The sequence below is a fragment of the Vicugna pacos genome, chromosome 9 (assembly GCF_048564905.1).
Source record: "Vicugna pacos chromosome 9, VicPac4, whole genome shotgun sequence".
NCBI classification, from domain to species: domain Eukaryota; kingdom Metazoa; phylum Chordata; class Mammalia; order Artiodactyla; family Camelidae; genus Vicugna; species Vicugna pacos.
This window is the reverse complement of record NC_132995.1, coordinates 41,485,357-41,511,436: the sequence shown is the minus strand read 5'-3', so window position 1 is coordinate 41,511,436 and position 26,080 is coordinate 41,485,357. Positions and strand designations below refer to the sequence as shown.

At 40.7% G+C, this 26,080-nt stretch overlaps 1 non-coding gene across 1 annotated transcript; it reads left to right on the top strand.

The window, feature by feature from the left end:
- The first annotated feature begins 21,428 nt into the window (after positions 1-21,428).
- On the top strand, positions 21,429-21,502 carry TRNAT-AGU (transfer RNA threonine (anticodon AGU)). The gene has a single exon. It is a non-coding gene; the product is annotated as a tRNA-Thr (tRNA).
- The last annotated feature ends 4,578 nt before the right edge of the window (positions 21,503-26,080 follow it).

Here is a 26,080-nt window from a genome sequence, read left to right as displayed (position 1 = left end):
TTTCTGCTCTGTGAAAGACACATTCAAGAAAATGAGAAGACAAGTCACAGACTGTATTTGCAAAAAACCTATCTGATAAAGGACTATTATCCAAAATACACAAAGAACTCTTAAAATTCAACAACAAGAAAACAAATAACTCAATTAAGAAATGGGCAAAAAACCTGAGAAGAAAATATACAGACAAAAAAATAAGCATATGAAAAGACGTTCCACATAATATGTCCTGAGAGAAATGCAAATTAAAGCAACAATGAAATACCACCATACACCTATTAGAATGCCCATAATCCAGAATGCTGATAACACCAAATGCCGACAGGGATGTGGAGCAACAAGAATTCTCATTCACTGTAGGCGGAAGCCTAACTGCAAGGGAGTCTGGGATGTGTAAGGTTCAGCTTTCCTACATCTCCAACTAGAAGAGGGTGAAGTGGTCCAGGCTGAGAGAGCTAGTCCATAGTATTCACTACACCCTCCACAGAGATGGGATCAAATTACACTTCCAGCAACACAGGATCTTATCACCTCTTCGAGCTTTAACAATCCAGTACATGAAAAACAGTACCTTATTTTTCAATTGGCATTTCTCTAATTTTGGGAGAGGCTGAGCATCCTCTCTTACAGATGATTACAATGTGCATCTCTGTGAACAAAATTCAATATGAGTGCTGCCCCTAGGAGTTGTGTAACATGGTGAGCCTGTAATATAGTTACACAACATGAGTTTCCTTTTGTGAATTCTTCAGCTCCTTTGCCCATATGCTGGTTTTCTTTTTCTTTTTTTTTTTCCACGATATATTTAACTGGAAACACACAAGGGGCTTGAACATATGGCATCTCCAGTGCCACAGTTTTCTAAACCTACACCTTACCTAGTATGATGGTTAATTTTGTGTCAACATGATTGGGCTAAGGGATGCCCAGATAACTAGGAAAACATTACTTCTCAGTATGTCTGTGAGGGTATTTCTGGAAGAGATTAGCATCTGAATCAGATTAGCATCTGAAGAGATTAGCAGACTAAGTAAAGAAGACTGCCTTCATCAATGCTGGTGGACATCATCACATCCAGAACAGAAAGGAAAAGAAAGAGTGAATTAGCTTTCTGCTTTAGCTGGGACATCCATCTTCTCCTGCCCTCAAATATCTGCAATCCTGGTTCTTGGCCTTTGGACTTGGACTGGGACTTAGACCACTGCCCCTCCTCCCTGCTGCCCTTCTCAGGCCTTTGGGTTTAGACTGGAATTACATCTCTTGCGTTCCTGAGCCTCCAGCTTGCAGACAGCAGACTGTGGGATTTCTTGGCCTCTGTAATCATGTGAGCCAATCCCTCATAGTAAGTCTCATTCTATACACCTATATCTATCCTATTGATCCTGTTCTCTAGAGAACCCAGACTAATACACTTAGTGACTCAACAACTTTTTCCCCTTTGTGTCATCTTCCTCCCAGGGGATGGTCCCTGTGGAGGGTAGGGAGGAATAACCTCAACTTAAACTGTCACAAGCATTTCAAGTTCTGGAGCTCTAGAACTTTAAAATTAAATTGTATTCAAAGTGTTTCTCCAACACGAAAGTTTACACGAAATTCTAGTTTGCCTCCTACCTGCTGCAGATTTAATTATGAATGCTGGATGGATGGATGAGGACACAGTGTGCCTAGTGAGCTGGGCAGCCATTCCTGCCTGCTGGGCTTGCGTTCTTGCGGTTTATAATGTCTTCTTGGGTGAATAATAACCTTGCATTCATGCCAGGCCTTTTGGTCTTTGTTGATGACCTATAGAGGCTGGAAGCCTAAGATCTCAAATTCAACAGCAAGCCTTTTAAGCCTGGTCAATCAATCAGGCCATATAGAGGCACAGAAAATACAAGCTGCTGATTCAGATGGACCTAAGTATGCAGAAGAACACACCACTTGACTGGAAGTGTGGGGTAAAATTTTTTTTTCTTTTGAAAATGTCCAAGCTAAGAGGCTTCAATGCTCAGTGGCAAGGCCAGCTAGCAAGGAGTGTATGTATGGACTTTCCTTTAAGCCCTGATCTGATGCACCAAACTCCATCATTACATACTAATTTCTTCGGCTTAAACCTTCCCCCAGTAAACCAGCACTCCCTCCTGACTTGCTGATTGTTTTTCACTTGGTCAGGTTCAAAGTTTCCTAGTTATTTTTAATCCTTTCCTCTCTTCTTCTCTTCCTCCTCTCCCTCATCCAATTAATCATGAGGGCTTTATAATTATTTCTTCAGAGCATCTCTGGGGAAGGCTTGCTGGAGTGGTAAGAGCATTGGTTGTGTGACCTTGAGTAAGTGAGCCAAACTCTCTCAGAGCTTCAGTTTCTTCATCTGTAAAGCAGAACTAACAATATCCTACCTCACGGCATTTTTTGTAAGGATGAAAAATAATGCATGATTTTATTAAAACACACACACACATACACACATGGATTCAACACCATCTCCCCAGAAGCCTCTTTGGCCAACTAGTATCAAGCCTAGTAATTTATAAGATTTTTTGCATATATTATATTTTAAGACACAAATAATGCATGGTTTTATAAAAAAGATTATCATATTCCCTATTTTGAAATAAGAAACGTGGCCCAAGTTGTTCTTTCCCTTTCTGTCCCCTCCTCCACGACCCTAATTCAGGTCATTACTAATTTCTGCAACAGCTTCTTAATTGTCTTTTTTATATATAACCAGTCCCCCTCCCTCTGCCCCACCTGAAGCTCCCCCCCCACCCTTTCCAGAACATCCTCCTCCTCATTGCTGCTGCTGCTGCTGCTCAGGTTAATTTTTCTATAACACTCTATGGATTTTGATCTCATGCTCAAAAATCTTCAGTGCCTCCCATTGCCTTGAGTAATGAGTCCAAACTCTTCAGCTTGGCAGTGAAATGTCTCTCCTTAATGGACCCAAATCTAGTCCAGTTCAACAAGCATTTCCCAAGCAACCAACTGTGTACCAGCCTCAGGCTTGGCAAAAGGATAGGGATTCGACAATCACTAAGAGTTTATTCTTCTCCACCATCTAGTGGGGAGGGAGACAATGAAAAGACATTTTCTGTAATGCATGGTAACAGCAGGATAATGGGAATCCCAACATGCTGTTAGAACTTGAGAAAGCATCTACCTTTCTGGTCACGTCCTCATCTCCTCTCATCCAAATCCTCCCTATTCTGTATCCTGCACATATCATGATTCTATCTTTACCCCCGGGTAGGTAGGTCCTGGTGATTCAGATAACAACACTGAAAAAGCACCTGCTGCTCATTACTGCATTCATTTACTGCACCACTGCCAAGACTACATACTCTTCAAGGGCATCAACAGTAGAATGGATACATCAATTGATATATTCACCCAGTGGAACACTGCACAGCAATGGGAATGAATGGGCTATAACACAGAATAACATGGATGAATCTCATGGACATAAAGTTGAGTCAGAGAATCCGGACACAGAAGAGTACATACCATTGTGATTCTATTCACATAAACCCAAGCACAGGCAAAACTAATCTATGGTGTTAGAAGTCAGGATACAAAAGTTTCATGAAACAATGCTTACTCTTACTATTTATGATGTGTTCTATTGTTTCTTTTTTGTCCCTGTTTTTTTTTTTTTAAAGTGCTGGTCATCAGCCCGTGAACTGACCTGATAAACGATCAAAACCTACGTTCTGAAAAACACACTGCTCTAGAATTATCTCCATTAGAAAAAGCAAACTAAGTAGCCCACCTTCAACCCCCACTTTTTCCTCGAGCTACTGCTTCATGCCACACTTGCCATCCCTAAGAGAGCTTCTCTCCACACTGCTGTCCCTCCTCCCTCCTTTCTTCTCCTTCTTTTTTCTGGCTAATCTTGACTTATTTACTGCCTTATTTACCCTCTGGTCACCAACAACCCCCATGTGGCCAAGGCAGAAGTCACTTTTTTTTTTTTTTGGTGGGGTGGGTAGGTAATTAGGTTTATTTATTTATTTTTTAGAGGAGATACTGGGGATTGAACCCAGGACCTCATGCATGCTAAGCATGCACTCTACAACTTGAGTTATACCCTCCCCTCAGAGGTCACTTATCTGCCAGCTCTGACTTTGCTTCTCAGTGGCATTAACCATCTCCCTTGGCATCTGTGATGGTTAATGCTATGTGTCAACATGGCAGGGCCACAGTGCCGAGGCATATGGCCAAACACTGCTCTTGACGTTTCTGAGGGTGTTTTTGGATAACATTTACATTTAAATTGATGGACTCTAAGGAAAGCAGATTACCCTCCATATTGTGGGTGGGCCTCATCCAATCAGCTGAAGGCCTGAATAGAAAGAAACAGATAACTGACCTCCCTTGAGCAAGAGGGAACTCTGCCAGTAGACTGCAGTTGGACTTCATCTGCAACACTGCTTCTTCCTGGTTTGGCAATAAACTGCCTTTGGATTCAAACTGCAGCTCCTTCCTGAGTCCCTGGCTATCTGGCCTCCCCTACCAGATTGTGGATTCACCAAGCCTCTGCAACCGTGTGAGCCAATTCATTAAGATAAATTTCTTTCTCTATATAGTCACATCATATGGTTCTGTTTCTCTGGAGAATGCTGACTAACACAGCTTCTAACTCTGCACTCCTTGGTCTGCTCCTGATTCTTATTTATTTAATAAATAGAAATAAAATTTAAGAAATAAACCAATATTTGTACACTGAATTATTATTATTATTCTGTCTCTTTAAACAATCCATTTCCCCAGAGTACCACCCTCTGACTGAGTTCAGTGGGGAAGTGCCTCCACCATCAGGTTTCTGAATGCCCATCTTCTGCCCCCAGTGGATTCACAAGGTAGTTTTCTGGACTCTACTTCCTGTTCCCCACATTTTGACTTGTTAATTGGCGGATGCCGTCCACTTACTAGCCATGAGGTCCTCAGCAAATTATTTACCACTCTGCTTTAGTCTTTTCATCTGTAGAATGGGGACAAAAGAAGTACCTACCTCATAAAGTTGTTGTGAGGAGTAAATTAAAATGCTCAGCACAGAGTAAACATTAAGCAGATGTTTGCTAAGCCATGTTCTTTCTTCTAGAACACTGGTGTCATCTCACCAGCCTCCCACACTGTCTCCTCTTTAAATGGCTATAATAGTTAGCTGTTACTATATAATAAACCATCCCAATACTCAGTGGCTTGAAACAATTGCTCATAAGTCTGTGGTCCAGCTGAGCAGTTCTGCTGTTTTGAGCAGGCTTGGCTAATCTCAGCTGGGCTCATTCATGTATCTATAGTCAGCCAGCAGGTCAGCTGGTGGCTGGCAGGTCTAGGATGGTCTCATCACATGACTGGCAATTGGCTGGCTTTTGGTTGGGCAGCAGGGGTGAGTGGGCCATGATGCTCCCACAGTCTAATCTGGGCTTGTTTTCATGGACAAGGCAGTGTGCCAAGAGAAGAGCAGAAGCGTTGTAAGGCTTCTCGGGGCCTAGGTATGGTACACGATCACTTCTGCTGCATTCTACTGGCCAAAGCAAGGCTAGTACAGATTTAAGGCCTGGGCAAATAGACTCTACCTTTCAGATGGAGGCGCTACAAAGTCATATTATAAAGGATGAGGATACAGGGAGGGATGAGGGTGGCCAGTTTTGATATTAAACTACCACTGGAGCATTGATGCCTGGTGGGGAGCTCAAAATAGATTTGTCAGTTGAGAAATTATGAGTATCACCTCCCAGCTTTGAGGTCAGATCCAACTGGATTCAAATGTCAGCTCCACCAACTATCTGTGAGGCTTTTGGGTGATTTACTCCACCTCCCCAAGCTTTAGTTTACTCATAGAATTGTTGTGAGGATCAAAGCAGGTAATGCAGGGAAGGGGCTGAGCATATGCAATGTGCATGGCACACACAGAGTGAATATTCAACAAGTAGAGGTCATCTCATCCTTAGAGCACAAGACTCATCCTGGGCTCTGCTGAATCCTGCCTCTGCTTCCCAAGGCTGAGATGGAAACCAAACCAAGCAGGAGCGTGATTTCAGACGGGGAACCATGAAATGGCAATTACAGAGTAACAGCTTAATTATAGTTCTCTGGAAAAAGAAGTGAGGAATGCAATCTGGTGGGCAGAGGGGATGGGGCTGGGGAGGTGCATGGTGGGGGGGGAGGTAAGGGAGAGACAGAGGGAGGCCCAAGAAGGAAAAGCTGAGCCACTGGAAAGGAGTCTCCCTCATCACCTAAAAGACAATGTTAATGACATTTTTATTTGATGTTTTGTTTTTGCTTTGATTACAAAATTACTGTGTTGACTTTATGGAGTTTAAAAAATACACAGACTGATGGCATTATGCTAAGTGAAATAAGTTAGACATAGAAAGACAAGTAACATACGATCTCACTCTTATGTGAAATCTATAAATAAGACAAGACAAAAAACTTGAACTCATAGATACAGAGAACAGATTGGTAATTGCCAGAGGTGGGGGTTGGATGAGTGGGTAAAAGGGGTCAAAAGGAACAAACTTCCAGTTATAAAATAAGTAAGCTATGAAATGTAAAGTACAGCATGGTGGCTACAGTTGATTGAACTGTAGTGTATATCTGAAAGTTGCTAAAAGTAGATCTTAAAACCTCATCACAAGAAAAAAATGTGTAACTATGCATGGTGATGAATATCAACTAGACTTATGGTGGTGATCATTTAACAATACATGCAAATATCGAATCATGTTGTTTACCTGAAAGTAATATAATGTTAATGTCAATAAAAACAAAAAAAACCAAACCCAAAAATATAGACCTTTTCCCCCAGAATCCCACCAACCAGATATTATGGCTGATATTTACATGAAATTCAGAGTGTGCACACACTCTCACAGACGCTTTATTCTCCAGTGACTCATGTGACGACCCCATGAGCAGGGTCTGCTAGCCCCACTGCATAGGGGAGGGGCGGAAACAGGAACACAGATAATGTAACTCACTCACCCAAGCTGTCACATTTGGTAAGTAGCAGAGTCTAGATTCAAATCCAAGCTACCTAGTGCCAGAGGTCTTGCACATCACCAGCGGGGCATAGCTGACGCTTGCTATATTTCCTTTCATCTTCTTTCACTCTCTGGAAAGTATACCACAATTTTATTACTTTCTAAAAGGCTATTTGAAAAATTAGTACTTGTCTTTCTCCAATTTTATTTTTAGTACTATTCCCAGAAGAGTTAAAGTTTGTGTGGCTGTCTTCCCCTTGCTGCCTTTTGTTTTTTTCAAATGGTATTGCGTTTTTATTTTGTAACTTCTTTTTTCTTCCCTTTTTTTTTAATGGAGGTACTGGGACTCAACCTGGGACCTTCTGCATGCTAAGCATGTACTCTACCACTGAGCTATACCCCCACCCACTCCACCTTTTTTTATAATTTGTAATTTTGATATACAGTCACCTCTCCACATTCATGGGTTCCTCATCCAGCGATCCAACCTACTACAGATTGAGAATATTTGAAAAAAAAATTCCAGAAAGTTCCAAAAGCAAAACTTGAATTTGCCATGCATTAAGCAATTATTTACATGGTATTTACATTGTATCAGGCATTATAACTAATCTAGAAATGACTTAAAGTATACTGGAGGGTATGCATACATCAGATGCAAATACTACGCGATTTCACAAGCGGTACTTGAGCATCTGCAGATTTTGGTATCTGTAGCAGGGGTACTGGCACCAATCCCCTGTGGATACCAGGGCACAATTGTAATTTCAAAAATTATAGGAAATTTGAAAGAATAGTACAAGACACTTCCAGAACACTTTACCTATAATAACTAGTTGTTAACCATTTGCTTTCTCATTTTCTCCCTTCATATAATTATTTATATGTGTTCATCCATTTGCCAGAACAATTTGAGATTAAATTGCAGACACCATGCTCTTTAATCCCTAAATACTTCAGTGCGTATTTCCTAAGAACAAAGACATTCGCATCCACAACCACAGTACAATTAGCAAACTCAGGCTATTTAATATTGTAACAATACTATTATCTAATAGTCCAGATTTAAATAAATCAGTCAGCTGTGTGTGTGTGTGTGTGTGTGTGTAAATTTTTTTTTCCCAGTCCAGGATTTAAAGCAGGATCCTGCATTGCTTGTAGCTGTCACATCACTTAAGCCCCTGAGGAGTGTCTCAGTCTTTGCTTTTCTTTCTTTTTTTTATTGAAGTATAGTTGATTTGCAATATTGTGTTAGTTTCACATGTACAACATGGCAGTTCAGTATTTTTGCAGATTATATTCCATTACAGGCTATTGCAAGATACTGGGTATAACTCCCTGTGCTATACAGTATATACTTGTTGCTTTCTGTCTTTCTTGACCTTGACATTTTTTATGATATAGATCAGTTATTTTATAAAATGTCCCTTGATTTAGGGTCTTTCTATTCTTTTTCTATGCAAATGTATATGTACTTACTTTTAAAATTAGGATCATACAGTACTGCTGCGTTTTCAAACTTTTCACTGAAGTATAACACAAATACAGAAAAGTGAACAGATCCTAAGTGACACTGAACACATGTGATGCCAACACCCAGAATAAGGGACAAAACAGGACCTGCCCCAGAAGCATCCTTGTGACCTCTGCCAGTCCCGAACACCCCCACCCAAGGGTAACCACTAATTTAACTTTAAAAAAATTTTTTTTAATTTATCTGTGTGTATGGGGGAGGGATGTAATTAGGTCTATTTATTTATTTATTATTTTTAGAGGAGGTACCGGGGATTGAATTCAGGACCTCATGTATGCTAAGCATGTGCTCTACCACTTGAGCTATACCTCCCCACCTCAACTTTTTAAACAGAGATTAGTTTTGCCTAATTTTGTGCTTTATATAAGTGGATTTGTACAGTGAATAAGTAATACTATTTTTGAGCCTGGTTTTATCACTTAAAAAGTCATGAATGCTTTTCTATTGAAGTGTCATTGAAAGTTCTTCCCTAGCATCGTATTTAATGGCTTCAGAGCATTTCATCCAAAAAGTAAATCATAAATTATCTGCCCTGCTGTGGGGCATGCAGCTTGTTTTCCATTTTTCTGTGTTATAAACCATCCTGCATGAACATCCTCTCAAGTGAGAAGCAGCACAAGGCAGTGGTTAAAGCACAGGCCTCAAAGCTACCCTACCTGGTTCTGAATCCTGGATCTAATAGTCATTAGCTATGTGACCTCAGGCAAACCGCTTCAGGGCTCGATGCCTCAGTCTCCCCTTCTGTAAAGTGGGGGTGATGAGATGACAACGATAATGGTACCCATGTCACTTCTATTGTTACAAGGATCTAAATGTGTTAATACAAATATAGCACTTAAAACAATGCTTGGCACAGAGAAAATGCTCAATAACTTAACCACTTCCTACAAGTAAAAAAAGAACATATTCAGTTGACCTTAAAAGGCATTCAATTTTTCCTTTTTGTATGACATCTGCTGATAAAGTTACTGAGTAGGATTTATGTCACAATATGATGAGGTGAGAAAGTCCCAGACTGGAAGGTATAAAAACTTGGGTCCCAGCCTTGGTTTGTTAGTTAAGGGGCTGCTGTGTGTCTCTGAAAAGTCTCTTGATGTTTCTAAGGCCCTATTTCCTCATATGAAGAATTGGAATAGCCACTGAATATTTTAGTGTAAGGTTATTAGGCTGGTTTTGGGGTCATGCAAAACTGGGTTTCAATTCTGATTCTACCACTTACTTTCCTAAAAGCCTTGGATAAGTTATTTAACTTGTTTAAACACACTCATAAGGCTGCTGTGAGGACATAAAGGTGCCTGGGAAATCCACACAAAGGGCCAAGCATATGTAGGTTTGCTATTGCTGTTCTTATTATTGTTATCAAACTTTGCCTTGAATTAAAGTATGAGGAAATTATAAACTCCCAAGTGCTGGGTGTTTTTACTGAAGTCAAGAGCATGAGATCTTAAACAGAGGGATCTTTGGTGAAGGATGGTTAGGGTGAAACAGCAAACAACGGAAAATAAGGGTTTGTGGGAAAGGGTATAAATAAGAAGCAAAATGCTTCCAAGTTTGACCAGCCCTATTCCTGAACTTGTCTGATTCTGGGACTCACTTGGACAGTTTAAAAAAATATACAGACTCTTATCAGTGGGTCTGAAGTGGGGCCCTGGGATCTGTATTTTTAACAGATGCTGTAGGTTATTCTTATGGTTAGGCAAGATTTGGAAACAGTAGATTCTGAGGAAAGTGGAAGAGCATGGACTTGCTCCTTGGGCTGTTTGGGAGGAGTCAGGTAACTCCATGTGGAAAGAGTCATCATCATTTACTAAGCATCACCTAGGTGCCAAGTACCAAGCTCAGCATATTCCTACAATAGTCATTCAATTGTCAACAGCAATCCTAAGAGACAGAGATCGTTGTCCTAGTTTCACAGATGGGCAAACTGAGGCTCAGAGAGTTAAATGACTCTCCTGAGATCAAGTATAGCAAGATATCCAGGTGTCTCCGATTTCAAAAGTCTTAGGAACTACCCTAAACAGACTGGTCAGAACACTCGGCTCCATTCATGACGACAGGTTATCCATTATGCATGTAAGTCCACTTTGCTCATCGCTTTATAGTTTTCAGAGCACTTCTAAAAAACAGCTTTATTGGGGTATAATTTACATACCATAAAATTCATACACTTTAAGCCTGTAATTCAATGGTTTTTAATATATTCACAGAGTTGTGTAACCATCACCACGTTCAATTTTAGAATATTTCCAACACCCCAAAAAGAAACCTTGTGTCCATTTACAGTCACTCTCCACCCTACCTCCCTCCAACCCCTGGCAAGCACTCACCTACTTTCTGTGTCTATGGAGTTGCCTATTCTGGACGTTTCACATCAATGCAATCGTAAAATATGCAGCCTTTTGTGTCTGTCTTCTCTCACTTAACATAATGTTTTCATCCATTGTGTAGCATGTGTCAGTACTTCACTCCTTTTTATGGCCAAATAATATTTCATTATATAGTTTGCCACATTTTATCTATTCATTCATCAGTTGATGGACACTTGGGTTGTTTCTATTCTTTGGCTACTTTGAATAACGCTGCTATGAACATTTGTGTATAAGGTTTTCTGTGGACAAATGTTTTCATTTCTCTTGAGTATACACGTGGGAATGGAATTACTAGGTCACATGGTAATTCTATATTTAATCATTAGAGGAACTGGGAGAGTTCCTCAGCAGCTGTACCATTTTACCTTCTCACCAGAACTGTATGAGGGCGTCTTCCAGAACACTTGTACAAATACAAACAAGCCCATAGAGAGGGATCATTACTCATGTCTTCCTGACAAAGACACTAAGGGGCAGAGGGAGGACGTGACTTCTCACAAGACACCCAGCTTGAGGGCTGGGCTCCAACCCTGGGCCTGCCCTCCTTCCTTCAGGAAACTTGACTATCAGGCTAAAACAGTCGGTGTTAGGGCTTTGAGAGGTGATGGGGTGATGGGCAGAGAGAAGGACTCTACAGGTACAAAGCCTTGGAATGGAGATGGAAACTTCTGGTTTTAGGGATGGAGACATCAGAGCCACTTCTGTTTTTATTTTATGAGGTGACAACTGGAGCCAGATTCTGACTAATTAATGATGATCAAAGTGCTCTGATGAGATGGTGTGCTCTGCAAACACTAGCAATAAATCACTCATGGCTGGCTCTTCTCATCTGGAGGATAGGAGGCTGCCCAGGAGTAAAAGAAAGGCCCTCATCTCCCTCTCAGCTCTTACGAGCCCGAGCCCCTCCTGCAGGATGCAGTCTCTCAATCCAGAAAATGGGACCAGATGTGAACTCTCACCCTTTTTGCTCGTAGGCCAGGACCTGGCAGAGAGAGGCTGGCGATCTGAGTCCTGTTCCCATTAAGGCAGCACATACTCAAGCTGCTTCCATCAAACAATAATTAATAATAGTAACACCAACAGAGAGTTCAAGAGTCAGCAAACATTTCACATAAAAGACCAGATGGTAAATATTTCAGGCTTTGCAGGCCAAATGGTCTCTATCACACTAGTCAACTCTACCATTGTAATGTGAAAGCAGCAGAGACAACACGTAAATGAATGAATGCAGCTGTCCAGGGACACTTTCTGTGTGGACACTAAAATTTGACTTCTGTGTAATTTTCAAGTGTTATAAAATATTCTTCTTTTGATTTTTGCCCTCCACTTAAGAACATAAAAACCATTCTTAGCTATATAAAAACTATATAAAACTGGACTATATAAAAACAGGTGTTGCCTCAAAATGTTAAATATAATAACTATTTGACCCAGCAATTCCACTTCTCAGCATATACCTAAAAGACATAAAAAATAAGTCCACACAACATGTATACATCAAAGTATACAACTATTCAAAACAGCCAAAAAGTAGGAGAAAAACATAAATATCCATCAACTGATGAATGGATAAACAAAATATGGTACATCCATTCAAGGGAATATTGTTCAGCCATAAAAAGGGATGAAAATTTCATATATGCTACAATATGGATGAGCCATGAAAACATGCTAAGTGAAGGAAGCCAGACAAAGATGGCACATTGTATGATTCCACGGATGTGAAATGTCTATGGAGACAAAAAGCAGAGGAGTTGTTACCGGGGGCCAAGGGGCTGAAGGGACTGGGGGATGATGACTAAAGGGTTCTCTGGAGCATGATGAAAACATTCCAAAATTGATCATGACTGTTGCACAGCTCTGTGAATATACTAAAATCCACTGAAGTGTACACTTTCAGTGGGTGAATTGTGTGACATCTGAATTATATTTCAATAAAGCTGTTAAAAAGGAACCGCAGGAGGGGTGCCATAGTTTGCTGGCCCCTGACATGGCACACAGCTGTTCAGTTTCTCATAAAGCACCTTTCCTTGTGTTGTCACAACCAGCCACCTCTTTACCACAAAGCACCTTTCCTCATGTTGTCACAACCAGCCACCCTTTGTCACAATTAGCCCCTTTAATGGCTGAGAAAGCCAAGGCTCAGAGAAAGGACTGACTTGCTCGAGGACACAGGTAACCAGTGGTGAGGTGTAAGCGGAACCCGGGTCTTCAGACTCCCTGTCCAGTGCTCACTGCAGCACTGGCTTTCTCAGAATTACATTAAGAGACCAGGCAAGCCACTCCTCAAAAAGCCCCAGGGGAGAGGAGATGACAGGAGGGGACCCCTCCCTAGACCTGTCCCTCTCTAGACCTGTTCCTCCCTGCTGTGCCTACACCCAGCTGTTCCCAATGCCAGCTTCCTCCTCTCCACCCCGTGCTCCTCCCTGTCCTCTTCGCTCCTTCCCTTCTCAGAACCACCGAGCAAGGCTGTCCCTGCCCACATCTTACTCAGGGTGCAGGGAGGGAGGGAGGAGGGAGAAGGACAGGGCGGCTTCTCCAGAAATTCAGTCCACAGGACATATCCGGAAGAGGGCTCCGAAAGGGTCAGAAACGGGTCTAAGGTCACACAGCTGATATCTGACCTTTGATTTCCTCAATATTTTTGAGAATGAAGAGAGAGAGGGTTTGGGGCTAGGGCAGGGTCTGAGGTGAGCCCAGCTGCATCCCATTCCTGATTTTTCTCCACACAATGCCTCCCCCTACAACTTCCTCCTACTTTCATATCTTCAAAGGCATCAACCTCTACAAGAGGGCTTGGATAGAGGATCCTGTTTTTAAAATATTAATAGCAGAAAAATCAGAAAATACAGATAAAGGAAATCAGGATCACCTTGGTCTCACTCCTTGGATATGAACATGGAGGTGACCATGGGGACAATTCTGGGTGCCTTTGGAGCCAGCTGCCTAGGTTCAAATCCTGGCTTTATCACTTAACCATCTGTGGGACCTCCAGCAGCTCATTTCACCTCTCCAAAACTCAGTTTCTTCACCTGTAATGTGTCAATTATAATGGCACCTACTCAAAGAGTTGTGTGACAATTAAATGAGGCCATAAGAAGCACTACAAACAGTGCATGGCCTGTAGTAAGCACGCAATACATCGCTGCATTTTCCCAATGTTTTCTTTCATATATATTTTTTCCTACAAAAAAGAGATCATTCCACAAATGAACTTATTTACAAAGCAGAAACAGACTCACAGACATAGAAAACAAACTTATGGTTACCAGTGGGGGAAGGGAGTGGGAAGGGATAAATTGGAAGTTCGAGATTTGCAGATACTATTATATATAAAATAGATAAACAACAAGTTTCTACTGTACAGCACAAGGAACTATTCAGTATCTTGTAGTAACTTATGGTGAAAAAGAGTATGAAAAGGAATATATGTATATGTATGACTGAAGCATTATGCTGTACACCAGAAATTGACACAACACAGTAAACTGACTATATCCTTCAATTTAAAAAAAAAGGAGAGATCATTCCATATCCACCATTTTATAACATGGATCTCTCCCCTCCTCTTAACTGAATTATTAACATCTTTCCATACATAGCCTTAGAAATCCTTCTATAGAACATCTTAACATAGCACATGTAGTATTCCAGCCCCTGAAATGGGACATTTGGGTGTGATTCCCCACCTCCCACACTCTTTTCTCCTTGTCTTTGACCAATTACTGCTTCAAGAAAAATTCCTAGGGAATTTGCTGATTCAAAGGGTATGCAGGTGTTTAAGGCCTTTGGCACGTAACTGTCAACCTGCACCTCAGGAAAGTTTACAACTAGTCTCACTTTCACCAACTTGGAAAAGTCCCCGTGCTCTCCAATGCCTTGTCTCCTCTTATCATTTAGAAATATCATTTCCAACTTGACCCAGGAGAAGTACTATTTGCTGTATTATTCTGATTTTGCTATCCAAACTCTTCCTAAAGGAACTCAGTTTAGGCATCTGCTCAGACCTATGATTCCCTGGGTGGCCCTGGACTGGTCACCAACCTCTCTGAACCCAAAGTCTCAGTTATAATCCCCAAACAAAACCTGGATTTCTTAAATAAGATAATACATGTAAAAATGCAACCCCAGGCCACATTCTCATTATGTGAAAATGGCTGGAGGGATTTCAGAAACAAGGATGGTATCTCAGGAGAGCCCTGTAGGTAAGTGGTGCACATGGGGAAACAGGCCCAGGAGGGGGAAGTCTTCCCAGGAAGAAAAGTCAGAAACATCTAACAGAAAAATGGGTGAAGAACATGAATAGGCCATTTAGAGGGGAAACCTAAATGTGTGCTAGTATGCAAAAGAGATGTTCAAACTCATTAGTTATCAGGGAAATGCAAGCCAAACAATGAGGAGATACCACTTCACAGACTAGCAAACATCAGAAAGCTGGTTAGCACCAAGTGTCAGTAGGGTGTGGGGAAATGGGGCTCTCATGCACCAGTGCTAAGTATAGACCAAGACCCTGAAAACCAGCAATCCCACTCCTAGGCAAACATCCCACGGACCCTCCCACACAGCCCAGGATGTTCACTGTAGCTGTTGTCTGGGGTACCTGGGAGCAGGAGATAAACTGAATGCCCCTCACTGGAAACAGATATGCAAAACATGGTGAAAGTACACTATGGAATAATTATGCAGCAATTCAAAACAATGAAACAGACCAAAGTCAACAAACAAAACCTGTGGACCAAATCTGACGTGTCACCTGTTTTTTTTTAACAGCTTGGCTCATGAGCTGAGAATGATTTTTACATTTTTAAATGGTGGGGGAGAGAGAATATGTTATGACACATGAAAATCAGATAAACATTTATTCTCTCACACCACTCCTGTGTGTCAGGAATTCAAGAATGGCTTGACAAAGAGGTGCTGGCTTGGGATCTGTCCTGAGGTTGCAGTTAAGATGTTGCTAGGGCTGTAGTCATCTGAAGGTTTGACTTGGGCAGGAGAAGCATTCAAAATGGTTCACTTACACAGCTGGCAGTTAGTACTAATTGTTGACAAGAGGCCTCAGTTCCTCTCAGACCACTCCATAGGGCTGCTTGAGTGTCCTCACAACATGGCAGCTAACTTCCCCTAGGGTGAGTGATCCATGAGGCAGCAAAGAAGATGTTGCAATGTCTTTTATCAGCTAGCTTGGGAATTTGCACATTCTTATCCTTGCAATATCCTATTTATTGAATAGGGTCAGCTCATTCAATGCAAGAGGGGACTGCACAAAGATGTGAATACCAGGAGATCCACTGGGGGCCATCTTGGAGGCTGGCTACTACAGTAAGAAACAGAATGTGATCTACAGCAGGATCTCTTTTAATTAAAAAATTAAATTCACATTCACATGAAACACCACCACACGTTTGTCAAAGTAACATACAAACTCAAAGGTACTTATTGAACAGAGTGGGGGAGGAGGGTAATAGGAGTGGAGGAAATAGATAAAAAGAAATGAATGAATGAGTGAATTAATAAACCCAGGGAAAAGTCTTACATAAACCAACTATGAGAGTGGGCTGTGAATTGAGATGATTAATTCAACTCTCTTTACTTAAGATCCCACCCCATTCCCCCCAACAAAGGGAAAGAGACTGAGAAAACAGTTTCCTTGTCCAAGATCACAAGAACCCAGTCTCGCTAATCAAATCCTGCTCTCTCTGGCTGACACGCCTCATTCAATTTATGGTTGACCTGCAGGGTCTTCAGAGAGCTTCAGTTCCTGGCTAAGTAGAGAAGATTTTTGCCTACGGGAAGGGGTGTGGGGACAAGCAAAACAAGCTTGGGAGGAAAAGACCTAGTTATTACTGAAATAGTGGTGCTGGAAGATTGCTCACCCATCCTGCCGGGGTTCTTCCTTCTCTGGAGATAAAGGGCTCTCAGAGCACAGAGCCCTGGGCACACACCCAGGTCTAGCCTGTTGGTGGTAGGAGAATCAAAACTCTCATTTCTTTAAAAATACATCCTCTGAAATGTGACAATGAATATATGTATGCTCATGTATAACTGAAAAATTGTACTCTACACTGGAATTTGACACAACATTGTAAAATGACTATAACTCAATAAAAAAAAGTTAAAAAAAATAAAAATACATCCTCTGGCTCTCAGCCTTGTGATTTCTTTGATTTCTTTTAATCTTCATAAGCTCACCATGCAAAAACTGTTATTTCAAGATGCCCAGAGAAGTGAGTTGAATAGACTGTTTTTAACTGCTTTACCTCCCTGTAAAGTCATTCAATCACTTATTCATTTCTTCAGCAAATACTTATTGAACATCTCCTATGTGCCACTACTAGGGGTAGAGCATTGAACAAAATAGGTGAAGCCCCTGCCCTCATGAGGGATAGGAGTAGTGGAAACAGACATTAGACAGTAAACAAAAAAAATGTGATATATAAATTAAAATAGGTTAAAGAGATAAAAGTTATGTTATCAGGGAAGTCTTGTATTTGAACCGAGACCTGAAGGGTAAGAAGGAGCCAGACCAGTGAAGAGCAGTTCTGGAGAATAAACAGCAGGTATAAAGGCCCTGAGGTAGGAATAAACTTGTGTTTGTGGTGATTAGGGCAGCAAGCAGGGCCCAGATCAGATAGGTCCTTGTAGCTATTTGTCAAAAGATTTGGGGCTTTATTCTGATTGTCAGGTGGAACTGACTCCATTATCAGCTATATGGCTTCTGAGCTTCAGTTTACCTATCTATAAAGCAGAGTTAATAATAATTCATTCATTGTGGTAGGCAGCCTCTAAAGTGCCCCTAACAATTGTGCGCCCTGGTATTCGCATCCCATGAATGTGGGCTGACTCACTTTTAATCAATGTATTGTGGCAGAAGTGATGGTGTAACTGTTTCCTCTTCCAGCTGTAACAAATCACCAGAAACCCAGTGACTTAAAACAGCACAAATCTATTCAATACATTGCAGTCTGGAGGTCAGACATCTAAATGGGTCTCGCTGGGCAAATCATGGTGTTGGCAGGGCTCTCTTTCTTTTGGAGACTCCAGGGGCGGATCTGTTTCCTTGTCTTTTCTGGCTTCCTGAGGACACCTGCATCCCGCAGCTCATGGTCCCCTCCTCATAACTTCAAAGTGCATCACTCCAACCTCTGTTTCCACTGTCACCTCTCCTTTTTTGTCACCTACAGTCCTGCCTCCCTCTTCCCCTTTTAAGGACCCTGTAATTTCATTGGGCTTATGTGGACAACACAGGATAACATCCCCCATCTCAAAATCCTTAACTTACTCACATCTGCCTTGGTCTTGTAAGGTTAACATAGATTCTAGGGATTAAGACATACACCTCTTTCGAGGGCCATAATTTTGTCTGCCCAGATGGTACATCATTTTTCCAATTAGGTAATAAAAGACTGTGGCTTTTGTCTTGAGTGTTTTTGTTGCCTCACTTCTTTCTCTTTTTTCTTTCCTTCTTTCTTTCCTCTTTCTTTTCACTTTGGGGGAATCCAGCTGTCATGACACAAGGCAGCCCTGTGCAGAGGCCCATGTGACTAGGAACTGAAGCTACCGGCTAATAGCCACTGAGGAGCTGAGGTCTGCCAACAACTGTGTTTGGGAGATTGGAAGAGGGTTCGCAGCCCCAGCCAAGCCTTGAGATGGCTACAGCTCTGGCCAACAGCTTAACTGCAGCCACATGGGGAACCTGAGCTTGAACCACCCAGCCAAGCAGCTGCTGGAATCCTGAACCTCTGAGAGCAGGTGAGAGAATAAATGTTTGTGGTTTACAGTGTTAAGTTTTGGGGCAATCTGTAATGCAGTAATAGGTAACAAGTAGATTCATTCATTTGTTCAGCAAACATGTATTAACTACGTGCCGAGTTGTTTGAGGTGCTGGAAACACAATAGTGAATAAAGCAGAGGGAAATCCCTGCTCTTAGGAAGTTTACATACTCCTGGGGGAGGCAGATAGCACACATAATAAGTCAGTAAGTCATATGTTATGTCAGAAGGTGACAAATGCTGTGGGAAAAAGTAGGGCAGGGTAAGGGAGACTGGCTAGTCAAGGAGGGCTTTGCTGAAAAGGTGCTTTTGAACAAACACTTGAAGGAGGGGAGGGAGGGAGATCACACTCTTCATGGGGAAGAATATTCCAGGTAGAGGGATCAGCAAGTGTAAAGGTCTTGTGGCAGGACCATGCCCAGCTTTTCAAAAAGGCAGCTGGCAGGTCAGTGTGACTGGAGTGGAATGTACAAAGGGCAGAGTGGTGGCAGGTGATTAGAGGGATGAGGTGAGGATCAAAGTAGATGATGCATGTTAATATTTTTGAACCTAGTAGTTGCTCAGTAAAGCTTTTTTTCTTTAAGAAATTATTTTGTTTTTTAAAATTTTGTGAAATAATCTCATATGTACACACAAAAAGGAAAAATAACATAATGAATACCCATTTAACCACGACCCACTCTAATAAATAAAACTCAACAGCTATGGTTGAAGTTTCCTATGTAACTCCTGCTATTCCAACCCTCTGCCCCAAACATTATCCACTGAATATAATGTTGATCATTCCTATACATGACTTTATATTTTTACTCTATATGCACGTAAACAATCTCTGGCACCACTTTCAGGATTCAGATATATCTACCTGGTAAAGGATTAATATTCAGATTATATAGAGAACTCCTAAAATTCAACAACAAAACCAACCTGATTCAAAAATGGACAAAAGAACTCGAAGAGACATTTTTCCAAAGAAGAGATACTAATTGCAAATAGCACATGAAAATATACTCAACATCACCGATCATTAAGGAAATGCAAGTCAAAACTACAACAAGATACCACATCACACCCATTAGGATGGCTACTATCAAAAGAATAGAAGACAAGAAGCGTTGGTGAGGATGCAGAGAAACTGGAACCCGTGTGCACTGTTGGTAGGAATGTAAAATGGTACAGCAGCTGTGGAAAGTAGTATAGCGGTTCCTCAAAAACTTAAAAATTGACTAAATGTAGGACCCAGCAATTCCACTCCTGGGAATGTACTCCAAAGAACTGAAAGCAAGGACTCGAAGAGATATTTGTGAAACCATGTCCACAGCAGCACTATTCACAAACAGCTAAAACATGGAAGCAACCCAAGTGTCTGATGAATGGATTAGCAAAATGCAGCATATGCATACCATGGAGTATTATTCGACCTTAAAAAGGAAGGAAATCCTATGCTACAACATAGATGAAGCTTGAAGATATTATGCTAACTGAAATAAGCCAGTCACAGAAAGATAAATACTATATGATTCCACTTATATGAAACATTTAGAATAGTCAAAATCATAAAAACAGAAAGTATAGGTGATTGCCTGCTGTTATAGGGATGAAAGATGATGATGGCTGCACACAATATGAATATATTTAATACCACTCAACTATAGACTTAAAAATGGCTAAGATGGTAAATATTATGTTATGTGTATTTAACAATAAAGAGAAAAAAGCAAATCTATCATATGTCATATATTATATAAACTATTTACTTTTTTCACTCAACATGTTATTTCTGAGATTTTTCCAGTGTGCTCTGAGGCTCTAATTCATTCTTTTCCACTGCTGTATAATGTTCCATTGCATTTAATATATTACAATTTATTAACATAATAAATGTTTTAAAATAATCATGCCATTATCACACCCAAAAAATTATCAGTAGTTTTTTAATATTATCTAATACTCAGTCCACATTAAAATTTCCCCAACTGTCTCAAAAGTGCCTTTTTACAATTAGTTTATTCAAGTCAAGATTCAAACAAGGACTATCCAACGGATTTGGCCCTTATGTCTTTTAAATCTCTTTTATTCTAAAACAGTCTTTCTTCTCCCTCCACCCATACCACAGATATCTTGGAGAAACTGGGCTATTTGCCTTACATACTGGATTTATCTGGTTGCTTCCTGTAATGTCTTGATCAGACTGTTTTTCAGTGGGGAGAGAAAGGGAAGGACAGGAGCTGTCATGTCACATGGAGCCCAGTGATCAAATTTAGTGTCACCAACAGAGTACAAGCCTATGCGATGGGCCCCCTGATACAGTGTAATAGGAAATAGATAACATGACCTATGCAGTATTTAACCAAAAGTGACTTTCTTGAATTTAATCATGAAGAATAGGACAAATTCAGGTTTTGGAAACTTCTACAAGACAACTTGCCCAGACTCTTCAAAAATGTAATGAAAGAAAAAATGAAGTAAACATCGATCAGGTCCTGGATCACAAACAAATCTACAGCTGTACAGGAAAGAACTAGAACAACTGGGGAAATTTAAATATGGAACAGTATATAATTAAACTGTATTTAAATACATCAGTGTTGAGTGTCTTAGATGTCATAATGGCATTGTGGCTGCAGGGGAGAATGTCCTTGTTCTTAGGAGAGGTAAGCCGAAGTATTTAGGGATAAAGTGTTAGGATGTCTGCAAGTGCTCTCAAATGGTTAAGCGAAAATAAAAATAAAAATAAAATACGTGTAAAAATAATCTGGCAACGTGTATTGACAATTAGTGAATTCAGGGGGAGGGTATAGCTCAAATGGTAGAGCGCATGCTTAGTATGCATGAGGACCTGGGTTCAATCCCCAGTACCTCCTCTAAAAATAAATAAATAAACCTAATTACCCCCCACCCCCACCCTAAAAAAAAACAGAACTTAAAAAAAAAAAAGGACAATTAGTGAATCCAGATGAAAGGTATATGAAGGTTTGTTGATTGCACAGTTTTAAAATGTTTCTGTTGGTTTGAAATTAAAAGACCCTTTGAGTGCAGGAACCATGGGTGGAGGCCCGGAGAGTCAGTATCTCATCATTTCGATGCTGCGAAATTCCAGAAATTCCAGCATCGTTTAAAGGAGAGAAGGAAAATGAAGAGAGGAAGGCTGGCAGCAGGCTCTCCTGGTGCAAGCTCTGCAGCCTCCCGGGCGCCCTCTGCGGTGCGGCACTGCCCCCTGGTGGCCACCGGCCTGAATGGGGTGCCCAGGGCCGGGAGATCAGTAGGATGGCTGAGTTTGAACAAACTGGATAAGCATGTTAGATTAAAAAACAAAACAGAGCATTCCTTGAAAGTAGCTGTATTTTTGACAGTCTACATCAGTGGTTCTCAAAAGTGTGGTCCCTGGACTAGAAATGTCAGCATCATCTGGGAACTTTTTAGAACTGCAAATGCTCTAGGATCAGATCTGCTGAAACAGAAAAATAGCAGGCTAGGGCGCAAAAGTCTGTGTTTTAACAGTGCTTTAAGAGATTCTGATGCATGCCAGTTCAATTTTGAAAACCACTGTACTACACAATGACAAAATCTCCTACTAATTCAGTGATAATTAAAAACAAATGTCTATTTCCCTAGCCACAACCTCAACTTGTATTTGAGAAATAACAGCAAGAAGAGCCTGGAGAATGCCTGGTATGGGGACAGAGTTTTCCCACCCAACATCTCTCCTTGAGGTAACAGCCTCTAGTATGAACTAGAGGCATCCAGACGGGGTGGGCAATGTTGAGGGTAGGCTCCCTTAGCCTCTCCACCCCTCCAACATCAAAGGATGTGGTGAAATTAGAAAATAAACTCCACAGTGGAAAAGGACCAAAAACGTTGTCCCTGACAGCTGATGTGGCCTGGCTGGAGGTGGGAATGGGTGGGCATGGAGGAAAGGGTTCCTGCAGCTTGTGTGGGACTCCTCCTAACTGAGCACCCTTGAGCTCTCAGGAAGGGGGTGCTTTATTGGCTCCTGCCCCTCTCTCTGTCCTTTGTCTTCCTCTCCCCATCCCTTTCTACTGTCCTCTCATTGTCTGCACACTAGTTTCTGGACAATTTCTTCTCACCTATATTCCAATTCATTAATTCCAGCTCCAGCTTTTTACTTCTCACCTTTTTACAGCTCCTGCATCTCTGGCTGCTGACTCATCAACATGAAGGACACAGAGGTCACGCCTCCTTGCAAGCTCCAAAGGACATCAGGTTCTCTCTTGTTCCCTCAGTAGCAGAAGGTGGGGACCCTGGCCCATTGTCCTCTGGTTTAAGCCAGGGTCACGGATGCACCTTCACCCCTCCATTGACCCCTCAAAAAGAGAGTCAAATTGCCCACTGTGATTCCTCAACTGGGTGGGAGAACTCCAGAGCAGGTCTCTTAAATCCAGCTGCATTTGTGGGTGCTTGGGGGGCCCCTTGAATGTTCTTCTCCACCTTTTGAATTAACAAAATATTTTTTGTTTTATTCATGACCTAGTTAGATACTTGTAGGGTTTTAATTTTTACCATTCTTCCAATGTTTACTCTTTAAAGGTAAAATGTCTTTTTTCTTTGGCTGCTTTTGATGTTTTCTAGTTCTAAAAATGTTTTTCAGTCCTTTTAGAATGATGTCCCTAGGAATGATCATCTGTCCCTCTGGGAGAGGAGGCACCCAGAATGTTCGGTTTACCTCAGTGAGTTTCCTTTCTCTCTGGTATCTTGGATCCTCAAGTCCAGAGCTGCCTTGGTAGCTCTCCAATGCCTTCAAGCTTATACATTTGTATTTTATACAGCTTCTAGCTATTTCTACAGGAGTGTTAGTTTACTACAAGCCACTCTGTTATATCTAGCAATGGAAGTATCATTAACCTGGGTTTTAAGTCCGTACATTTAAAGACCTTTTTATAACACTTTATACAATTAATTATTTAATTTATCCACATTTTACTACTTTCTTTGGGCTTTATTCTTTCTTGTATCTCTAACCATCCACCTGGGATCATTTTCCTTTTGTATGAAATAGAGCGTATAGAATTTCCTTTAGTTAAGGTCTGCTCGTGATGAAATTCCTGTTTTTAGCTGTATAAAAGATACATTCTTGATAGACTTACCATATGACCCAGGAATCCCACTCCTGGGCTTGTATCCAGAAGGAAATCTACTTCAGGATGACACCTGCACTCCAATGTTCATAGCAGCACTATTTACAATAGCCAAAACATGGAAACAGCCTAAATGTCCATCAACAGGTGACTGGATAAAGAAGATGTGGTATATTTATACAATGGAATACTACTCAGCCATAAAAACTGACAACATAACGCCATTTGCAGCAACATGGATGCTCCTAGAGAATGTCATTCTAAGTGAAGCAAGCCAGAAAGAGAAAGAAAAATACCATATGAGATCGCTCATATGTGGAATCTAAAAAACAAAAACAAAAACAAACAAACAAACAAAAACAAAGCATAAATACAGGACAGAAATAGACTCATGGACAGAGAATACAGACTTGTGGTTACCGGGGGGTAGAGGGTGGGAAGGGATAGACTGGGATTTCAAAATTGTAGAATAGATAAACAAGATTACACTGTATAGCACAGGGAAATATACACAAAATGTTATGATAAATCACAGAGAAAAAAATGTGACAATGTGTGTATATGTCCATGAATGACTGAAAAATTGTGCTGAACACTGGAATTTGACACAACATTTGTAAAATGATTATAAATCAATAAAAAATGTTAAAAAATAAAAAATAAATTAAAAAAATAAAAAAATAAAAAAAGTAAAAGATACATTCTTGGAAGATATTTTCTATATACAGAGTTCTAGATTGACACATATTTTAAGCACAATGAAGATTTCATAGCTCATTCATATGAATTCCAGGAATGCTTTTGGAAAGTCACCTGTTACTACTTGAAGTCAATTGATCTTTTTCTCCTAACTGCTTTTAAAATTTTATTTTCCTTTTATATACTATTCCTTCACCATGATGTATCTTTTGTGGACTTATTTTTATTTATCCTCTGAGTTTCATTGGGTTTCTTAAATCTATAGCTTGGTATGTCTTTCTTATAGCTTTCTCTATATTTTCCTTCTGGGAATCTGATTAAATTTACGTTGGGCTTCCTACACAATGATTTAATGTTTTACACTTTATCTTCTGTACTTTCCATCTCATTGTCTGCACACTAGTTTCTGGGCAATTTCTTCTCACTTATATTCCAATTCATTAATTCTCTCTTCTTTTATGTTTAATTTGCTGTTAAACACATAGCTATTGTTTTTAAAATTATATCTTTTTTTAAGTTCTATTTTTTTTCAAATCTGCTGTCAGTTTTTTAAGCTTTGTTTTTGTAGATATTTTCAACCTTGTCTTTTATCTCTTTTAAAATACTAAGAATTGCTATTTTATACTCTTTCTCTGATAATTCCAATATATGAAATGTTTGTGTCTGTATTTATTGTCTATTATTCCTGCATGTTCTCTTTCATAATGTCTTATTTCCTTATGTATCTGGTTATCTTTGAGAATATGCTGGAAGTTATTTTTTTAAAAAAGGAAGTATGTGTGAATACTCTGAGGTATGAGATGATAACACCATTCTCTAAGGATCATTTTTGTTTGCTTTTGCCAGGTACTGGGGCCCACCACTAGGTCAATGTTATAGAGTCTGAAGGCTGAGGATCTCTACATCTCCAAGTCAACCTGAATGTGGGAGCACATCTATGCCAGGGCTTACCTCCAGTTCAACATTTTCTTGAGGGTGTCTTCACTTGGGGTCTCAGTTCAAATGTGGGTGATTATTTAGGCTCACAGCTTTCAGGACTTTTACACTTATACCCCTTATATTGCAAGTCTACCAGCCTCACAGCTGGGTTTCACAGGGGTTTCTTTCCACCAGCAAATGCCTTCAAGCAAAAGCAGCTTTGAGCACTAGGATTATTACTTAGTCTTTTGCTTATCCTAGCGTTTAATCCCCAATTCTTCACTCTCTTGCTAGCTCTTTGGAATGCTTTTCTTTTTTCAACATTTCATCCAGCTTACATCATTTTCCATAGAAGAGTTGGCCCTAGTTACGTAGACCACAATTACCATGAGTGTAACGCTTCACTCAAGACTTCATTACTCCCCCTCCAGCCTACCTGCACAGGACCTTTCCTTTCACTAGGAATGGAGCAGGCAGGAGGAGAGAGGAAGAGATGGTGTTTCTGTTTTTACGACCTTGTTTCGGGGGGAGTAGAAACTTACAGCTCCTCAGGTTAAGCCACGCTTTTTTTTTTTTTTTTTCAGAGAGAGGAGATATTGTTATCTTAAGTTTCTCCACTTACCTAGACCATCTCATATGATTCACCGTATCCCCAAACTGTCCAGTAGGTCTCGTGTTGGGAGATGGCAGTTTCCAGCCACTGGGCAGAGTGCAGGAAGAGGGGAGGGG